At 33.2% G+C, this 19761-nt stretch overlaps 1 protein-coding gene across 1 annotated transcript in view; it reads right to left on the bottom strand.

Annotated features, from left to right (window-relative positions):
* Positions 1–11586, bottom strand: part of LOC131852240 (homeobox protein invected-like) — an 86422-nt gene extending 74836 nt beyond the window's left edge. Inside the window, exon 1 of the mRNA XM_059202886.1 lies at positions 11306–11586. The gene's annotated coding sequence lies outside the window, so the exon portion shown is untranslated. The remainder of the gene's footprint in view (positions 1–11305) is intronic.
* Between the last annotated feature and the right edge of the window lie 8175 nt (positions 11587–19761).

The following is a 19761-nucleotide window of genomic DNA, read 5'->3' as shown; positions in this document are numbered from 1 at the left end:
TAGAATAGAATAGAAAATCATTTATTCAAATAAACTTACATTGAAGCACTTTTGAATAGTCATTACATTTTTTTAATGTGAACTAATGATCTTATTGCTAGCAATGTACCATGTCAGGTTGACTTCCACGCTGTTCCACCTGGAAACCATCGTGATAAATTCTTGGTCAATTAGTCTCGATGTGCTAACTGACCTGACCTCATACTCATCTTATCATCTTCCGCTGGAGCCCCGCCAGCGTCAACCGTTAGCGCAGGCGAGTGCACCATATCATTATCATCCATAAAAAATAAAAAACTATACATAAAAAACACCCAGACCGACACAAACAATCAAAATATATATAACTCGAAGGTGACTGACATAGTGATCTATCAACGCACAGCCCAAACCACTGGACAGATCGGGCTGAAATTTGGCATGCAGGCAGATGTTATGACGTAGGCATCCGCTAAGAAAGGATTTTGATTAATTCTACCCCCAAAGGGACAAAATAGGGGATGAAAGTTTGTATGAAACTTTGTCAATTTTAAACCGATCAGGCTGAGACTTTGCATGCATAAAGCTACTATAACGTAGGCATCCTCTAAGATAGTATTTTGATAAATTCCACCCCTAAGGAGATAAACTAACGCGAGCAAAGCCGCGGGCAAAAGCTAGTCATATATATATAATTTTGTACCTATACGGACTTGAATTCATGTATTTTATAATTAAAAATACATTGATTAATCAATTAAATTCGTTTATTTTAATCGCATTATTAACATCTGTTTTATGGCATTTCAATATTGAATAACTGGTTTTGAATATAAGCCCGCGTGAATTTACTAATTTCGCGCGCTATTTTTGGCGGCCATATTTTGTTTATTGCATTCTTAATTGATCAACTGAGTTTTAAGATTTAAATTATGTTAAATTTATACAGACATATATAACATTATTTATATATTAATGTTGTCTCGTACAATCTTTTCTTTACATGTAATATATTGTTATACCTACTATTTGTCTGTTTGCGTGTCTTTCCTGTGGTCGTCGTGTTCCATGTTCATATTAAAAAACATTATACATAGTGACAACATAGATATATATAAATTCATTAAAAACCAACAACATCAACGTTCCGTAGCAGTCATTCGAAAAAGATACAACAATTATTTATGGTTATATAAAAATCGATTTAAAATAACACATCAATTCAAAAACCGTAAATTTTCCTAAAAAGAAACAGAAAATAAACCATTCCAGTTTGCTTTTTTTACAACTTATAAAAGTCGGTGTGTTTGTTGTGTTTTGCTATAATTTATAGCTGTTTAGACTCATGTTCCTTCGCTTTCCCAACGTTTATCTGCATTTCTATTAAAATTAAAAATATAAAATGTCGGATATAGATTATAGAGGAACACAGATTAAATAACAACGATGATGGCGGGAAACGATGACAGTCAACGTAGACTATAAACTATGAGACTATCTGCGACGGATTTGGAAAATCTTTGATCACATTTTTACGATGACAAAAAGAAAAGTAATTTTCTTCATTTTACGATAACTACGCGTCTACAAAATTCATTGGCATTTCATTGATGCTAATTCGAAAGTTAACAATTTTATGAGTTTTATTTGTGTCAAACAGTTGACATGGCGTTCGAAATTTGAATACAAGTACACACTAGTCTAATCAAAAATCTAATTAAAAAGTTTTGGCGGTAAAAAAGAATGACAGAACTAAAAAGTGGCAAAGGAAATAAAATCCACGCTTTATAAAAGGAACCGATTAACTATGTTTTTTCTATGTATATTATGTACCTATATATTTACAAAAAATATATAATTTAGTATTTGTATAACTCTAATATCCATAATACAAGTTCTACTTAACGGTTGGGATTCGATCGCAATTCGCAAGATAATTATAACGAAATTAAACAAAATAATATAACCTAATTCGATTAAATATAATTTATTCCGGTTTATTATTATTATTATCAATCAAATCATTCAATTCATTCATTATCATTCAATTAGGGCATTTCTACATTATATACATTCAATTTTACCTACCCTACATTATCTGTGGAGTCAATAAATTAAATAATATTCTAACAGAGCGTCACGAGCAATGCGGGCTGTACCTAATACAATAATGTTCTTATTCAAGGATAATTAATTGATTTATTAGACGGGTACACATGTGTGTATTAATAGAGAAAATTACCTTTAAATAAATTTAAAAGTTATGTTAAGACGTAATATTATTACGTGAAGCCAATACATAACATTGAGCGGATGGTGGAGTATGAAATTTCGCACACTTATAGTTTACTAGCTTTTGCCCTCGGCTTCGCTCGCGTTAATTTATCCCCTTAGGGGTGGAATTTATCAAAATCCTTTCTTATAGGATGCCTACGTCATAGTAGCTTTATGCAGTCTCAGCCCGATCGGTTTAAAATTGACAAAGTTTCATACCAACATTCATCCCCTTGGGGGAAGAATTAATCAAAATCCTTTCTTAGCGGATGCCTACGTCATAACATCTACCTGCATGCCAAATTTCAGCCCGATCCGTTCAGTGGTTTGGGCTGTGCGTTGATAGATCACTATGTCAGTCACCTTTCAGTGATATATGATTAGATAGGTATAGAGAAGGAGTGCAGGATGCTTTTTTTTTTAATTACCATTCATTTGACATACCTATATATCATGTATTTTACATACATGCATAGGTTTTACGCACTCTTTTGTTTATTGCCTATACGACTGCCAGTGCCTGTGATTGTAGAAGATATACGATTGTTAAAGACTATACGTCTTTGACAATAAACCTTAATAATGAACAAACTTATAATTTAAATTAATTATGGTCGAATTTCGACTGCTAGTTCTTATTAGACTGTTACTATTCTTATAAGATTTCTTTTTGGAATTAAAATAAATTTGCAATTAAATCTAAGCAGAACTTCTGTTTTGTACCAGTTGTGTCAGAACAGAAGCTCTGCTTAGCTTGGAACTGATGGTGCTGTTTGAATTATACAATGTTAATATAATATAATCATTAAATCTCACTAGGTTTTTTCCTAGATTTTGTTTTTATATAATATACTAGCTGTCCCAGCAAACGTTGTTTTACCATAAAATAAAAAAAAAATTAGGGGTAGACTACCCCTAACTTTTAGGGGGATGAAAAATAGATGTTGGCCGATTCTCAGACCTACTTAATACGCTCACAAAATTTCATGAGAATCGGTCAAGCTGTTTCGGAGGAGTATGGGAACGAAAACTGTGACACGAGAATTTTATATATAAGATATAAGAAGATGTATTAACTTCGCGTCAGTTTTTTTTATATTCGAAATATAGATGTTTGGTATTAAAAACGTAACAAAGAGGCAGAGAGACAAACATTTATAATATATATTTCGAAGAATAAATTCTAAATAAATTTCCATGTACAGACAAATATCTAGATTATATTTTTATTATAATCAATCAAAAAGATAAATCATTATAAATACACCTTTTATATAATAAAATAAACAAACCAAATCGCCCATAATTATTAGAATAGAATTGAAAACTCTTTATTCAAATAAACTACAATTTAATCACTTTTATATAGTCCTCATTGGTTTGATCTACCGCTCATTCAGAATGTCTCATCACAAGAAACTTGCATGTTGCACTTTTAAATAATTATTGTAACTTTACATTTTTATGTTGAAATGCAGGGGCGGATCTACCTAAGGGCTTTTTCGGCTGGAGCCCAGGGCCCCATGGATACAAAGGGCCCCCAATCCCCACTGAAACGATATTAAGAATATAACAAAATGTCTAGAATGTTTAAAAACCTATCATAAGGTTGGCAACCCTGAGATCAATCAACACATGCAAGTGCGCGTCTATCGAAAGGAACGGGGAATTTCTGGTCGCTTGTTTTTGTTGGCGTATTTTTATTATTATTATTATTATTTCACTTATTTCTGATATGTACCCATATTATGTTAGAATAGATTAGAAAATCATTTATTCAAATAAACTTACATTGAAGCACTTTTGAATAGTCTTTACATTTTTTTAATCTACCGCTCGTTCGGAAAGCTGTCTCATCACAAGAAGAACGAGTAAGAAACTTGCGTGTTGCTCTTTTAAATAATTTTATTATTACTTTACATTTTTAAGTTTAAGTGTGTGAATACAAACCACCAATTAGCACTAATTCAATTAAATACTCAAATAGAAAAAATATTGAATATATAACCAACTGGTTAAACAATTAATAAGAGGAAATCAGTCATAGTGATTAGAGCAGACCAGTCCCTACAAGCAGCACCCGTTCACGAGTATGACGGATGAGCCAGCCATCACTGCGCTCGACCATATTTTAGGGAGCCCACCATATTTTTGACCCGGCCCACCACGCCGCCACAAGTCTGGACATTTTAGTGAGCATGACTACTCAAAACACTAGACCACGTCAAAGTAAACAACTTATAAACAATGTTAGTAAATTACAATATTACATTTAATTCATATATTTAAGTCTACGTCCACGTCCAGAAGCCCTGGGTCCGCAGCAGTGCAGCGATATCCAGTGCTTCTGGAGTGGACAATCCGACATAATAATAATAATCTCAGGACAATTAACACAGCGCCATCTAGACCCAAGTTAAGCTAGCTAAAGCGTTATGAATACTAGATAACTGATACATATACATAGATTTTTTTTTTTAAATACATACATATTATACATAGAAAACAACCAGACCGATACAAACAATCATACTCATGAATACAAAATGTTTGTGCCGTGCGAAGAATCGACCCCGCGACCATCGGTCGTAAAGCGGTGTGCTAGACCGCTAGACCACCGAGGTCGTCGACATATTGAATATGGTGTTTTTTAGTTGAGTGATATAATTAGGTAGGCCTAAGATTTAGCTCAGAGCCCCACAAATTCACTATCCGCCCCTGTTGAAATGTTACTATGTAATTGATCGATTGAACATTACCTGGGATTGAATGGAATGAAACGTACAGCGCCATCTAGCGGCGTATTGTGGGACTTCATAAGGATTATACAACAGAGTTATGAAGTGATTTAAACGTATATTTCCATCAACCCCCATTCAATTCAGAGACAGGAATGAGTTGAGTACAAGATGATTTAAACGTATATTTCCCTCCGATCGAACCCCCATTCAATTCAAACGGGAATAGATACGAGGTTCAAACTTTTTAGCGATGCCCTCAGACTAAAGGCGTATCCGTCAGGAGGGAGTTGGCAGCATTGTACTCATGTTCTTCTTATCATCATCCACTGGAGCCCCGCCAACGTAAACATCCTCCACTGGAGCTCCGCCAGAGTAAACCGTTAGCGCAGGTTTAAAAAAAACTACATGTCTTTATGCTCATCTTATCATCCTCCACAGGAGCCCCGCCAACGTAAACATCCTCCACTGGAGCCCCGTCAACGTATACCGTTAGCGCAGGCACAGATAACATAATATGCAGGTTTAAAAAAAACTACATGATTTTATGCTCATCTTATCATCCTCCACTGGAGCTCCGCCAGAGTAAACCGTTAGCGCAAGTTTAAAAAAAACTACATGACTTTATGCTCATCTTATCATCCTCCACTGGAGCCTCGCCAATGTAAACCGTTAGTGCAGGTATAAAAAATAACATAATATGCATGAAAAAAAACTTTTTTATGCTCATCTTATCATCCTCCACTGGAGCTCCGCCAGAGTAAACCGTTAGCGCAAGTTTAAAAAAAACTACATGACTTTATGCTCATCTTATCATCCACCACTGGAGTCCCGACAGCGTATATTATTAGCGCAGGTTTAAAAAAAACTACATAACTTTATGTCTACCATTATTTTGTCTACAAATATCCTTGGTTTTCCAAATAAAGTAGATAAATTAATTAATTAAATATGTCGAATTTTAAATACATCATTCCATACAGCAAATAGACATTAACGTCTGTTTATTCGACTATAATACATATATGAAATTAAATTTATTGTTATGCATTGTTCTTGTGTAATTCTACATCTGTTACAATATAATTAAATTGAAACATAATAGCATAATTTATATTAATATTACTTTACGGAAATTATTATAGACTAGCTGTTCCCGCGACTTCGTCCGCGTGGAATTTAACTTTATTTTTCTAGAATAAAAGTACCCTAAAGAACTAAAAATTATTTTGTTCGTCTTAATTTATTCGTTCCATTAGGTACTGTTAGGTTCAAACTAATACATTTACATCCTGCATCATCCCTTATTATATCCCCATGGGGGTTGAATTTATCAATTTATGTCTTCGATGCGAATGTCTTCACCATAGTAGCTACAATCTTTAATTTCAGTTCAATCAGTCGAAAATCTAAGAAGATTTATACAAACTTTCATCACCTATTTTATCCCCTTAGGGGTGAAATTTATCAAAATCCTTTCTTAGGGGATGCCTACATCATAGTAGCTTTATGCATGCAAATTTCAGCCCGATTGGTTTAAAATTTCTCGGCTAGTTCTACACTATAACACGCATGTATTATACATATAAATCTTCCTCTTGATTCACTCTATCTATTGCTGAAAACTGCATTAAAATCCATTGCGTAATATTTTATATGTAAAGATAATAGAATGGTGCACCCGCCTGCGCTGACGGTCTGGGTGTCTCTACTCTCTGGGTATATCTACGTATATCTAATATAAATAAAAATGTATCTAAGTATTTATATCAGTTGTTTAGTACCCATAACACAAGCTCTACTTAACTTAAGTCTAGATAGCGCTGTGTGATTTATTCTGAGATATTATTATTATTTATATATTCTTTATTGCACAGATAATACAAAGATATTATAATTTAGAGATAATGTGAGCAAAGGTGGACTTAACACTAGAAGAGATCTCTTCCAGTCAACCTAAAACAGTGGCATAGGTGGTACCGAGTGGGTGATAACTGGTGCAAAAAAAATGTCAAACGCCACTAAATAAAATACAAATAACAAATAGTAGTAAATATTGCTGTAAATATATATTATTCTATTCTATTTAAAATCTAAATATATATAGGTAACTCAAAGGTGACTGACTGACATGGTGATCTATCCACGCACAGCCCAAACCACTGGATGGATCAGGTCAACAGGTAGATGTTATGACGTAGGCATCTAAGGAAGGATTTTGATTATTTCTACCCCCAATGGGATAAAATAGGGGATGAAAATTTGTATGAAACTTTGTCAATTTTAAAGCGATCGGGATGAGACTTTTCATGCATAAAGTTACTATGACGTAGGCATCACCTAAGAAAGGATTTTGCAAAATTTTGCGCAGGCAAAAGCTAGTACATTATAAGTCTATTTGCAAATATACTATATTTATACTATATTTGCAATTACTTTTGTATAACTTCTTTGAAGTAAGTACACAATATAGCTGAAGTCAACTCAAGGTATGTTGTTTCAGGAAATTCCATTGTTTGAAAATACCATTAACAATTCAGTCGCGGTACCTTCCACTGAACTTTTCAGTGACATTTACAGAAGTTTCAGTGCTGAAGTGGGTACATAATTTAGAAGCACGTTATTTTAAACTCCAACTTAAATCTATACTAATACCTATTATAAAACTGAAGAGTTTATTTGTTTTTTGAGCGCGCTAATCTCAGGAACTACTGGTTCGAATTGAAAAATTATTTTGGTGTTGGATAGTCCATTTGTCGAGGAAGGCTTTAAGCTATATAACATTACTCTACGACCAATAGAAGCGGAGCATCAGTGAAAAATTTTGCAAAAACAAGGAAAATTATTCATATTAAATATTATAAGAGTCTGTAATAGACCTACATGAATAAAGGTATTTTGAATTTGAATTGAATTTGTAATATATTTCTGGTGCCATAAGGAATAGGTAAATAAAAATAAATAAACTCTTCATAGACTAACCATGAGGGTTAGTAGCATTGCCATTTCAAAGTACTAAGGTGTCAATCTCATTAGTGTAAAGTTACTGCTATATCTATCTCATTCTACTACCGAAACAGATTACAAAGCATGCTTGGCTACTGAAATAGGTGAGACTGAGGTACACACGAATTTTTACAATAGTAAATATTGTAAAAACTCGTGTTAAATAAATGTCATGAAGCTCTCAAAAGTAAACAAAACAAAATATTTAAATTCAAATTCAATATATCTTTATTCATATAGATCTATTACAGACTCTTACGATATATCAAATCGTCAGTTCGGAATGATTTCGAGATGAGAACTGACAAGAAACTCGATAAAAAATTGGTGCTAGTTTGTGATTTGTCTTCACACGTTTCGACTTGAAAATGTAAACTTACAAGGATTATTTAAAAGAGCAACACACAAGTTTCTTGCTCGTTTTTCTTGTGATGAGACAGCTTTCCGAATGAGCGGTAGATTAAAAAAAATGTTATGACTATTCAAAAGTTTAAACTTAAACTTAAACTTAAATTAAGTTTATTTTAATAAAAGATTTTCTATTCTATTCTATTCTATTCTCAGCTCGTATTATTTTCAAATAAATGTTGTATATGTTTACAATAATACAGATTCATTTTTAAATTCAAATTTGGAAGAATAGAGTGACCACCAGCATATGCTATTTATTGCAAAAGCAAATAGTCTAATCAGTGTTCGTAACCTGAACAGAACAGTCCCCACGAGCAGTACCCGGTCACGAGTATGACGAATATATTGTTGACATAAGAATATATGTAAAGCGAACAACGTATAAACAAATTTATAACAATACAACATTATTTTACTCCATAAAGCAAACCACAGATAAAGTATAGCGCGGTGATAAATTAATAACATCAATACAGAGTAAATATAAGCACAGAATAATTTGCAAAATGGCGTATAGTTTTCGACAAAAGCGCGCGCACTTGTGTATACTTGTTCTTTCAGTTGAACGTCCATTGTATTTGTTAATTATTTAAGTTTTTGTGCGACAATTGCTTTTGTTGAACGAATTAAACGCAAATGTACTAGTGGGTAATGCGTAAATTATAAACTTTTACGTAATTAAACGTTTATTATTATCAGTGTTATTAAAAATAAAGTTAGTGTTTTTTTTTCTTGTTCTTTGTACCAAGAATACTTTTTTATTTTTTTAAAGACTGGCAGGCTACTACTCTATAATGCTATAAATTCGACATCGAGACTGTATAGGCATATCTGGGTATTGTATTGTATGGTAGTAGGTATAAAAAGAATTCGTTGCATTTTTATATCCGGTTACACCTTCTAAACCACGCATCGATTTCGTAACAATTTCCTTTATAAATTAAAGAATTTTAACACAGATTATTATAGCAGAGAAAATTCAAGAATTTCAATATTTGTAATTATGTCATAAACTAAAAAATTTGTTGTGTAAAACATTGTTAGTAATGTGGACTGATGACCCCATTGCTAACAATGTACTACGTCAGGTTGACCTCCTCCTCCTTCCGTGGTTCCCCCTGGAAACCATCGAGTTAAATTCCTGGTGAATTTGTTACGATGGGCTAACTGACCTGACCTCATGCTCATTTAAACATCCTCCACTGGTGCCCCGCCAGCGTAAACCGTTAGCGCAGACGAGTGCACCATTCCATTATCATCCATAAAATAAAAAAATATCTAATCTATTTTTTTATTATAAAATCTATACATGTTAGTGTATTTACTAAATGTAGTCAGTAAAGTTATTTTTGAAACAAAGAAAATCATTTATACTCTAATGCAATGTTAACAATACACAGACCAAACATAACCACAGAATAAAACCACAGAATAATTTGCAAAATGGCGTATAGTTTTCAACAAAAGCCCGCGCACTTGTGTATACTTTTTTCTTTTAAATACGTGTCTATTATGCCTGTTATTTTTTTAATCAGCGAATAAGTTTTCGGTCTACAATTTGCTTTTGTTAAACGAATTCAACGTAAATGTAATCCGTAAATTATAAACGCTTACATAAACATAAATTATATAGAGAATCGTTAAATATAAACTCTACAATGTTTACTCTATTTAATATATTAAAGTTTTATTTATATATAATCATTTATCAACATTACCGCGAAAAATACCTATATGTTTTCTTTTTTTTTTATTTCATAAACAGTCAAAGACAATGCACTAAAGCTATAAATTCACCTACTTTTATACTTGAATCGTTAAATATAAACTCTACAATGTTTACTCTATTTAATATATTAAAGTTTTATTTATAATAATCATTTATCAACGTTACCGCAAAAAAATACTTATATTTTCTTTCTTCTGTTTTTTTGTTACATAAACAGTCAAAGACAATGCACTATAATGCTATAAATTCACCTGCTTTTATATTTACATTATCATATCATATTTTTTCATGAAATTTCGTCAGCTAAGTATATGTTAATGGAACAAATAACTACAACCACAGAATAATTTGCAAAATAGCGCAGATCATTTAAATAAGGATATTTTAATTAGATCCATCGATTCGAATGCTATTGAATACCGCGTATTTGCATATAGGTAGATATTTATTGTTACAATTTATTTATTAAACACAAATTGACACCCTCCTCCAGTCGGTCCCCCGTCGAATTCAAACAGGGATCGAAATTACAACGACCTGAGCCGAAGTTCGAACCCCTAGCAGTGTAATTTATATTTTTAACTCATTCTCTACTGATTCAAACACTTATAACATAATTTTAATTTCAAGGAATAATGACTTTATAATTTCTGTTTATACCTTTAAGTACATATAATTATAATAATAATTACCATGTTTTTATCACAAATAATAAAATGTTTACCTACAATTGCTGCTTATAATAAAATTATGAGGTGTTTTAATCGAGACAAAACGGTCTACAACTCATTGAGTCAACCCTCTCTGCTGTTCTGTTATATCTAAACATCTTAAATAGTAAATTAGTTAAATAAATTACTATATGTATACAATTTATTTAATAAATAGATAAATATTTGCGCAGGACAATAGATAATCTCTGTCTACCCCTATACTGATATCAAACTGAGAATATACCTATTAGGGATGATATATTTATATAATAATTATTTACCCCAATCACATATTATATTCCTAACATCTCTACCATAGACTACAAACTAGTAAATAACCCATCTCCAGATAATCTAGGTACATAAAAAAAGTCTTACAAAAAAGTTTGTTGTTTGTTCTTACTGAGACTAATCTGTATTGAAATAATTAAATACTAATATTAAATAATCCCTACCTTTTCACACAACACCGCAGCCACTTCCACAAGAGCACATCCTATTTATTTAAACAATAGTCCATTTATCACACCAATCAACTGCACTTGCACCATAAACTAATTAAAAAAATATAATCTGTCAAAAAATGCGCGCGCGAAAATCGAACGGATTTGAGGTTAGAAAAACGATTCAAATTTGAGGTTAGGAAAACGCGTAATTCAAATTTGACAGTTCAAATTTGCAAGTATAAAAAAAAACCACATCGATCCGAACTGTAGTGCCGTTCGTGAACCGCGAATGCTTTCAACAACTGGCGAATAACTCTGCCCACTCCCCCTCTACTAAAGGCGTGGCTTGATCATACCCAGCATAGGGCGGGGCGGATTTTTCTCTACCATACACCTATTTATACAGAAATTCTTTAGTCTTATTTTCACGTTCGGCAGTTTATTATTATGTCTGTTTGTTCGTTGAATTTAAATAAAAGTAAAGTTGTCATTTCATCATTGTACACGCTGACGTTTGAGTTTGTTTGTGTTTTAGTTTCGTCTTAATTGTGTTTGTTACTTTTATTTATGTTGGCACTATTTATAGTAAATATTTTATTTACGTTGGCACTATCTATATTAAATTTAATAAAGTAATTATTTATAGTGCATTGATTATTCAATGTGGCATTTAGGTATGATATTTATATGATAATTAATGTTTAATTAAACTTTATTAAATATTATTTAAGTAATAATATTAAACTGAAACTTACTTTCATATTCGTAGGTATTCTTAACATTTTGATATAGTTAAATTATAATTCATTTAAGTTATTAGTTACGTAAATATGGTTTAAAGGGTAACTATACGTACTTACGTGCCTTTTATCAAGATATAAATAAAAACATTAAAGGAAAAATATACTTTAACACATTTTTTTTAATTTCTGTACCAATTAACGTTTAGGATGTACAAAAATTTATGAATGCGTTTCTTAATTAAATAAATAATTAAATTAAAAATTAAACTGTATATCTTTAATCACCTAGGTATATATATAAATAATTTAGAACTGAGTTTCTTGTCAGTTCTTCTCATCTCGAAATCATTCCGAACTCACGGTAGATTTGACATATCATAAGAGTCTGTAATAGACCTACATGAATGAATATTCGTATTTTGTTTTTGATAATTATAATTATATTTGTGTTCTTAGTTAATATAAGTACACATACTATTATGTAGATACTTATATATTATAACAGCCTATACCTACTTACATATTGGGAACTTATTTAAATTTCTATATATAATCTATATATTGTACTAGTTACCTACTTAGACAAAAATCTGCAGATTTTCCCAAGCTGAAGAGGAAACGCCACTACACATCCTATTGGTTGTAGCCCACTCATGCATAAATGAAATATCTCCTTTGGAAAGTTTACACTCTATCCTGAGGAGATAAAATCATCGCTCCTAAGAATATCCTTCAATTCTTCTGCCTCACGGGTCTAGGTAGCGGAGTTTGAAAAAGGGGGAGCACAATAGAACTATGTAGGTCGCAGTGCTACAGGTCTTAGCACTTGATCATAGTTCACGCCGCTCATAAAAAAATAAAAAAAAAAACTTAATTAGAGAATAGACAAAATATATCTTTCTCTATTTAGGTTATATTATCTAAGTCTAGGTTACTTGTTGCAAGACATATTTATGACTTGATTACCCGTGACTTTATCTACGTTTTTGAGAAATAATACCATTGTCCATACTCTTGCAAAAAAATTGTCTTGACGTCGAATTTCATTAAAATCTGTTCAGCCATTTAGTGGAACATGCTAATATAATAGAATAGAAATAGGTATCTTTATTCAAATAAACTTTTGACTAGTTATATTTTTTTATTCTAACACTCATTCGAAACGCAGACTCATCACAAGAAAAATGAGCAAGAAACTTGCGTGTAGCTCTTTTGAATAAATGTTGTTCAAAATTACATTTTTAAGAGTTTTGTGTGAATACAAACTACCAAATAGCAAAGTTGACATAAATAAATGAAAGTTAATTGAGTAACAAAATTAATCAGTCATAGTGATAAGAGCAGACCAGCCCCTACAAGCAGCACCCGTTCACGAGTATGGTGATGAGCCAGCCATCACGGCACTCGACCATATTTTAGGAAACAGGGAGCAGAAGGATAGTTATAGATTACAGACAGGACAGACAGACTTTCGCATTTTATTTACATAAGCTAATTGTACAACTAAGAACCTAAAATTAAAAAGCTTTTAAATATAATATATCTAATGACTAAAATATATTATTAAAAGGGGTCCCTTTAGGCAACGTTCCGAAGATACTGGCAGCGTTCCCTCTTTGAATAGCTAACTATTGTTATTTCGCATTTATATCTAATAATTCATATGAATTCATATTTTTTTTATTTTTGCTTTAACTACGAAAAAAAAATTAAATTTTTTCGACGACGATTTTTGTGACGACCTCGGTGGTCTAGTGGTTTAGCACACCGCTTTACGACCGATGGTCGCGGGTTCGATTCCTCGCACGGCACAAACATTTGTATTCATGAGTATGATTGTTTGTATCGGTCTGGGTGTTTTCTATGTATATATGTATGTACCTATTTACAAAAAAAAAATATCTATGTATATATCTACTAGCTATCTAAAAACACAAGCTTTAGCTAGCTTAACTTGGGTCTAGATGGATGTGAATTGTCCTGAGATGATTATTATTATTATTATTATTAAATTACACTCATTCTTACATTACTTTTTGTACTGTAATAAACTGTGAGTTATAAAAACCTTTGCGTCCTTTCATTTAAATTTTATTTTATTTAAATAAAAAACTTTAAAAAATATATAATATAAATTTATTTAGTTTCATTAATTGTTTTATGTACTTAGTTATATTATTAATTATATTTAAGTTTCTTAAGAGTCGCTGTAACGACTTACGATACTTGAGGTTTGATTCGTCGTACAATACAAACACTTGTATTTATGAATTGACGACCTCGGTGGTATAGAGCACACCGCTTTACGTCCGATGGTCGTGGGTTCGATTCCTCGCACGGTACAATTATTTGTATTCATGAGTATGATTGTTTGTATCGGTCTGGGTGTTTTCTATGTATATTATGTATGTATTTACGAAAAAAAAATCTATGTATTTGTATCAGTTATTTAGTACCTACCCGTAACACAAGCTTTAGATAGCTTAACTTGTGACTAGATGGCGCTGTGTGGATCGTTTACGCATGAGTGGGCTACAACCACATATGGTTTGGACTGTGGCGTTTCCTCTTCAGTTTGGCTGAATGTAAATACATAACAATTAGTGAAATGTCAAAGTATTGCATTTAGTATTACGTCGACATTTAACAACAACTCTGGCTATACAATTTAGGATTCCAGTCGTGAAGGTATGTCAAAAGGCGTGAATAGAACGTTCAAGTATTTCTATCGAGTTTCACTCAAACGCTCGACAGTTAAAACGTTCTCACCTGCCCCCAGAGGGGATGGGGTGGCGAAAATAAAAAGAACCACTCAAAAGAGGGCGTTTTTTTAATTAGTCAACATTTTTAAGTGCAAGTGCCTTTAAGATGAATGCTGCGTTGAATATTGTTTAGTTACTTGAACAAGTGCGATGGAGATGGAATATTTAAGTAGAAACAAATAAATAAATAGTATTATATAGTTATTTTTATAACTCGCTCATATAATGCGAAGTGACGAGGATTATGAGGTCAAAATAGCCTTAAGGCTACCCACACGAAAAAGAGGTAAAGGACGTCCTCCATCCTCCTGCTGGACCAGCAAGAGTAAGCTGATCGCTGAGGAAAAATTGTCTGACCCGACAACCCATTACAGAAATGAAATGAATATTTATTGCTTAAAAATGTGGTACATGTGTGGTTTTTAAGGGCTTTTTGTTTCACACATTTTGTCATTTCTGACAGACAACAGACAAAACAAATGTCAATTTTGGTTGTTCTTATAATTAAAGAGCCATTATTTATATGTCAATTACTTATTAATTAAATATTTATAAATGATACATGTCAATGTTTTTAATCGTAGGTATAAGTACACTGTAGTTAGTTTTGTTCATTAACCATCTATGCAGTTCTTTCTTAAATTTATTTCGACTTAAATTGACCTGGCAGATTGACCTGACACCGAAAAATTAGGAGAGCCGTCCTCGCATAAAGTGGGACAGTGCTAACAGTAATAAGAAGAGTTATTATTATACGTTGCTCGTGTAAACGCAGCACTGCACCATTAGCGTAGAAAAACGGGGGAAAATAAGACTTTGTAGTCATAAAACAAAGATAACGCGGCCGAGGACGCAGACGGCTTTAATTAAAAAGTTTCAACTGATACACAAACAGAGGAAATTCACAATTTTGTATATAGATATATTTGGACAACTACCCATCCGCCACGGTTCGTATGGATCTAATTGTAGGGAATTGTTTTTTTATTAATTACAACTCCAGCTATGTAGTTATATTATAAGATTGCATTATTGGGGGGACGGGGCTTGTTAGTAATGTGGACTATGACCCCATTTCTAGCAAGGTACTATACTGTCCTCCACGCGGTCCCCCCTGGAAGCCGTCATGTCTCAGACGTCCATATAATAATAATCTTTATTTGTCTCAAACAAAAACTTTTCACACAATACAACTGTTGCCCATACAATAATATAATTTAAAACTAATGAATGAGACAAGTGGCTATGGGCAGGGCACATAGCTCGTAGGGCAGATGGCCGTTGGGGCAGTAAAGTCCTCGAGTGGCGACCACGAACCGGAAGACACAGCGTGGGAAGGCCTCCAGCAAGGTGGACCGACGATCTGGTCAAGATCGCTGGAGGGCATTGGATGCGAGCAGCGCAGGACCGATCGTCGTGGAGATCTTTGGGGGAGGCCTATGTCCAGCAGTGGACGTCTTCCGGGCTGCGATGATGATGATGATGATGAGTGAGACAAAACGGTCTATATCTCAGTGAGGGCAGTGAGTCCACCCTCTCTGCTATTCTGTTATAGACTTTATCAGTAAAATAATACAATATGAGATCAACGACGACGATAGCATATTAAGTTAAGTTCTAAACTACAATTAACAAAGTAAACATAAAAATTGACAATAACAAACTTAAATATTTGTAATCTAAACATCTATAATAGTACATTATTGTGCAAAAAGTTGTTAGTACTGTGGACTAATGATCCCATTGCTAACAAAGTAAGATGTCAGGTTGACTTCCACGCGGTCCCCCCTGGAGAGGTCATGTCTCAAACGTTCATAGGCTACGGTAACCATTTACTTGTTTACCATAGTGGTATAAAAAAGAACGTGATAAATTTCTAGTGAATTTGCCATAATGAGCTTAACTCTTCTGACCTCATGTTAACCATATTATCCTCCACTATGTCCCGCAGCGTATACTGTTAACGAAAGTGAGTGCACCATTCCTTTATCGACTATTTAGAAACACTGACAAGGAGGGGGGAAAGTGCTTGTTAGTAATGTGAACTAATAACCCCATTGGTATTATACCATGTCAATTTCCCCTTGAAACCATTGTGATAAAGTCCTGATGAATTTGCCACAATGGGCTAACTGTTTGATTTAGGAGGGAAGGGGATTTTTAGTAATGGGAACTAGTAACTCCCATTGCTAGCAATGTACCATGTTAGGTTGACCTCCACGCGGTTCTCCCTGGAAACCATCGTGATGAATTCCTAATGTTTTTGTCATGTTGGACTAACTGACCTGACTCATACTCAACGGTTTATGACTTGATCCACAAAAAAAAACTGACCTGATCTCATGGTCATCATCCTCCACTGGTGCCCCGCCAGCATATACCATTAGCGTAATCGGGTGTACCATACCATTATCATCCATTATTAATAAATGACATGAAGTCAACGCGCATGACTCAATAAAAAAAGCAAATAAAAATCACTAACTGTCCAATGAAGATGTATATCAGTATTACTATAATAACACGCTCGGTCATATCTAAAACAGTATGCTGAATCGTTTTGCATCGAGTTAGATAATTATCTTACTTGCCAATTTGCTAGATAAGATCTCTGCGAGTTTCTGCGACGTGTAGCGCCATCTGTCATCGAGTAGGAGAAATTAATTTGTATGGCGCCATCTGTTGTTGTGCTTTCTTACTTGTAGTTATAAAGTTTACTTATAGTTTAACACTATTTAACAACAGATGGCACTGTAAAGATTTTGCAGTAATATTTTTCAGTTTGACTTTTACAACTAGACGACTTTTTCGCTTCAATAACTTAATGTATTAATATTATCAAATAAATGTATTTTCTACACAAAGAGATGCGACTTTAGTGCATTCGCTCACGTTTTTTAGGTTTTCTTTTGTTCAGGATGATGGGTACAAAGGACGGGAGATTAGGTAGGCCATAGTCCCAAATTGTTTAAGTCTCTGACTTTGACAAACCTCCCGTGAAACCATATTCCATATCACCAATTTATAGCTGCAGCGGTCCACCTGGGTTCCGGGTCTATTGATACATTTACAAGTACAGTCAACCCTCCTATAACGCGGTACTCTCAGAACGCGGTTTCCATATAACGCGGAGCTGAAATTGCGACAGCCCTCCTATAACGCGGTACTCTTACAGCGCGGTTTCCGTTCAACAACGTCCCATCAGTTCTTTCCGTGCACCCAATGAATGGTTTTAACTGGATATGTTTATATCAGTGTGGTTCACGGGTGGGGCTCCTCATGCGCTATCTTCCACTTCTATTAACTAAATAGTTTCGCATCGACAGCGTGCCATGCGTGTGTGTGTCTAAGGAAACTGTAACATGAAAGATATATATGTGATCTTTTGACTACATTGTCGCGTGAACTATAGAAAAACTACGTTCTGCCTTAGCCTTAGCTTAAAACCAATGTGAAGATCAACCAAGTGAGGAAGACATTTTGCCCATTAAAAGAAGGCGAGTTAGGCGACTCATATCTGACAGTGAGGCTGAGTGTTGAAAGATTACATCATTTTACAAAAGTCTTTCTTTTGTTTTTGTTGGAAAACAGTTTTTTAGTTTAGTTTTTGTTTCATTTTTTTCATCATTTCCTTATTTTTATTGAATTGAAGAGTTCATACTCTTCAATTCAATAAAAATAATTTATAATTTATCTTGTCTTTTGTATTTATTGGTCTCCATATAACGCGGTACGAATGATGTGATTTGTACTTATTCTGAGTCTCTTATAGCGCGGTTTCCATACAACGCGGTAGACGGTTTCCATAGAACGCGCTACGAATTAGCCTGGTTTGTATGGTTAAATCCGAGTTTCTTATAGCGCGGTTTCCATACAACGCGGTACGCACTCACCGCGTTATAGGAGGGTTGACTGTAGTCCATAGCAAATCGCTGCCTGGGCCAGATGTTCGGCTTGTTGGATAAAGTCCGAATTAGCGGGATTGTGTTTGTCAGATTTGGGTATAAGTAAACAGGACAGATCTTATTAAATTTTGACATGAAGACAGTTAAGTTCACAAATATTTTGTCTCAAAACAGTCATAATCGCGTGTTACAGCAGCCATTCACCATAAATTAAAAATTAAAAAACAAATAGAACAAAGGCATTTTAATATTCTACAAACAATAATTTTGATCAATTACAAAAACTGAATATAAAAAAACTTATTAATTTGCGAATAATTTTATGACTCCATTCAAAATATAATTCTCTATAATATTTAAGACAAAAAAATTAATTCTACCAAAATTGAAAGATTTATGTTTTTGTCTTAAACACGAGGTGTATCTTTAGTCCATATTCGGAAAATAGTCATACTTTAGAATAAACCTTTACTATTCAACTTTTCGTCTCTCTCTCTCTTTCAAACTGTTCTTTTTTTAAAAAAAAACCATGTATATAGCGACAAAAATAATTACATAAAGAAATAAGAGGCAAATAAATTCAAATATTTCGTTCTAATATTATTTCGAATTAAATTCTTAATTTGAAAAATATGACGGAACGTAATCCAACATTACTGAATGCAAATAAATTTAGACCTTGATGTATGGCTCCCAAGGTAAAAATTTAATAAAATGCAAAATCGACATTTATTTCAAACTAAATTATACCTTGAATTATTACTGTCAGAGTTAAAAATTATTAAAATGTGAAATAGACATTCGTTCGAATTATTATTTGTTTTTTTTTTTAATTAATTTGTCAGACAAGGGATTTTTGGCCATTCTTCTATAGCTTCTTATATCATTAATATTGCGCGGATCTGACAGATCAAATGTCAAACAGTGAATGACCATTGACACTTTTTGTTTTTAATTTTGTCGCTGCACACACATGGTATTGAGGTTAAAATAAATTTAAATTAGGAATCTTTTCTAAATGGAATACACTGGCTGAATATTTTTGTCTATTAAAT

This window comes from Achroia grisella, unplaced genomic scaffold, assembly GCF_030625045.1.
Source record: "Achroia grisella isolate CSIRO2021 unplaced genomic scaffold, CSIRO_AGI_Agris_v1 utg841, whole genome shotgun sequence".
NCBI lineage: Eukaryota > Metazoa > Arthropoda > Insecta > Lepidoptera > Pyralidae > Achroia > Achroia grisella.
Note: the sequence above shows the minus strand (reverse complement) of the source record. Positions and strands in the feature narration are given on the sequence as shown.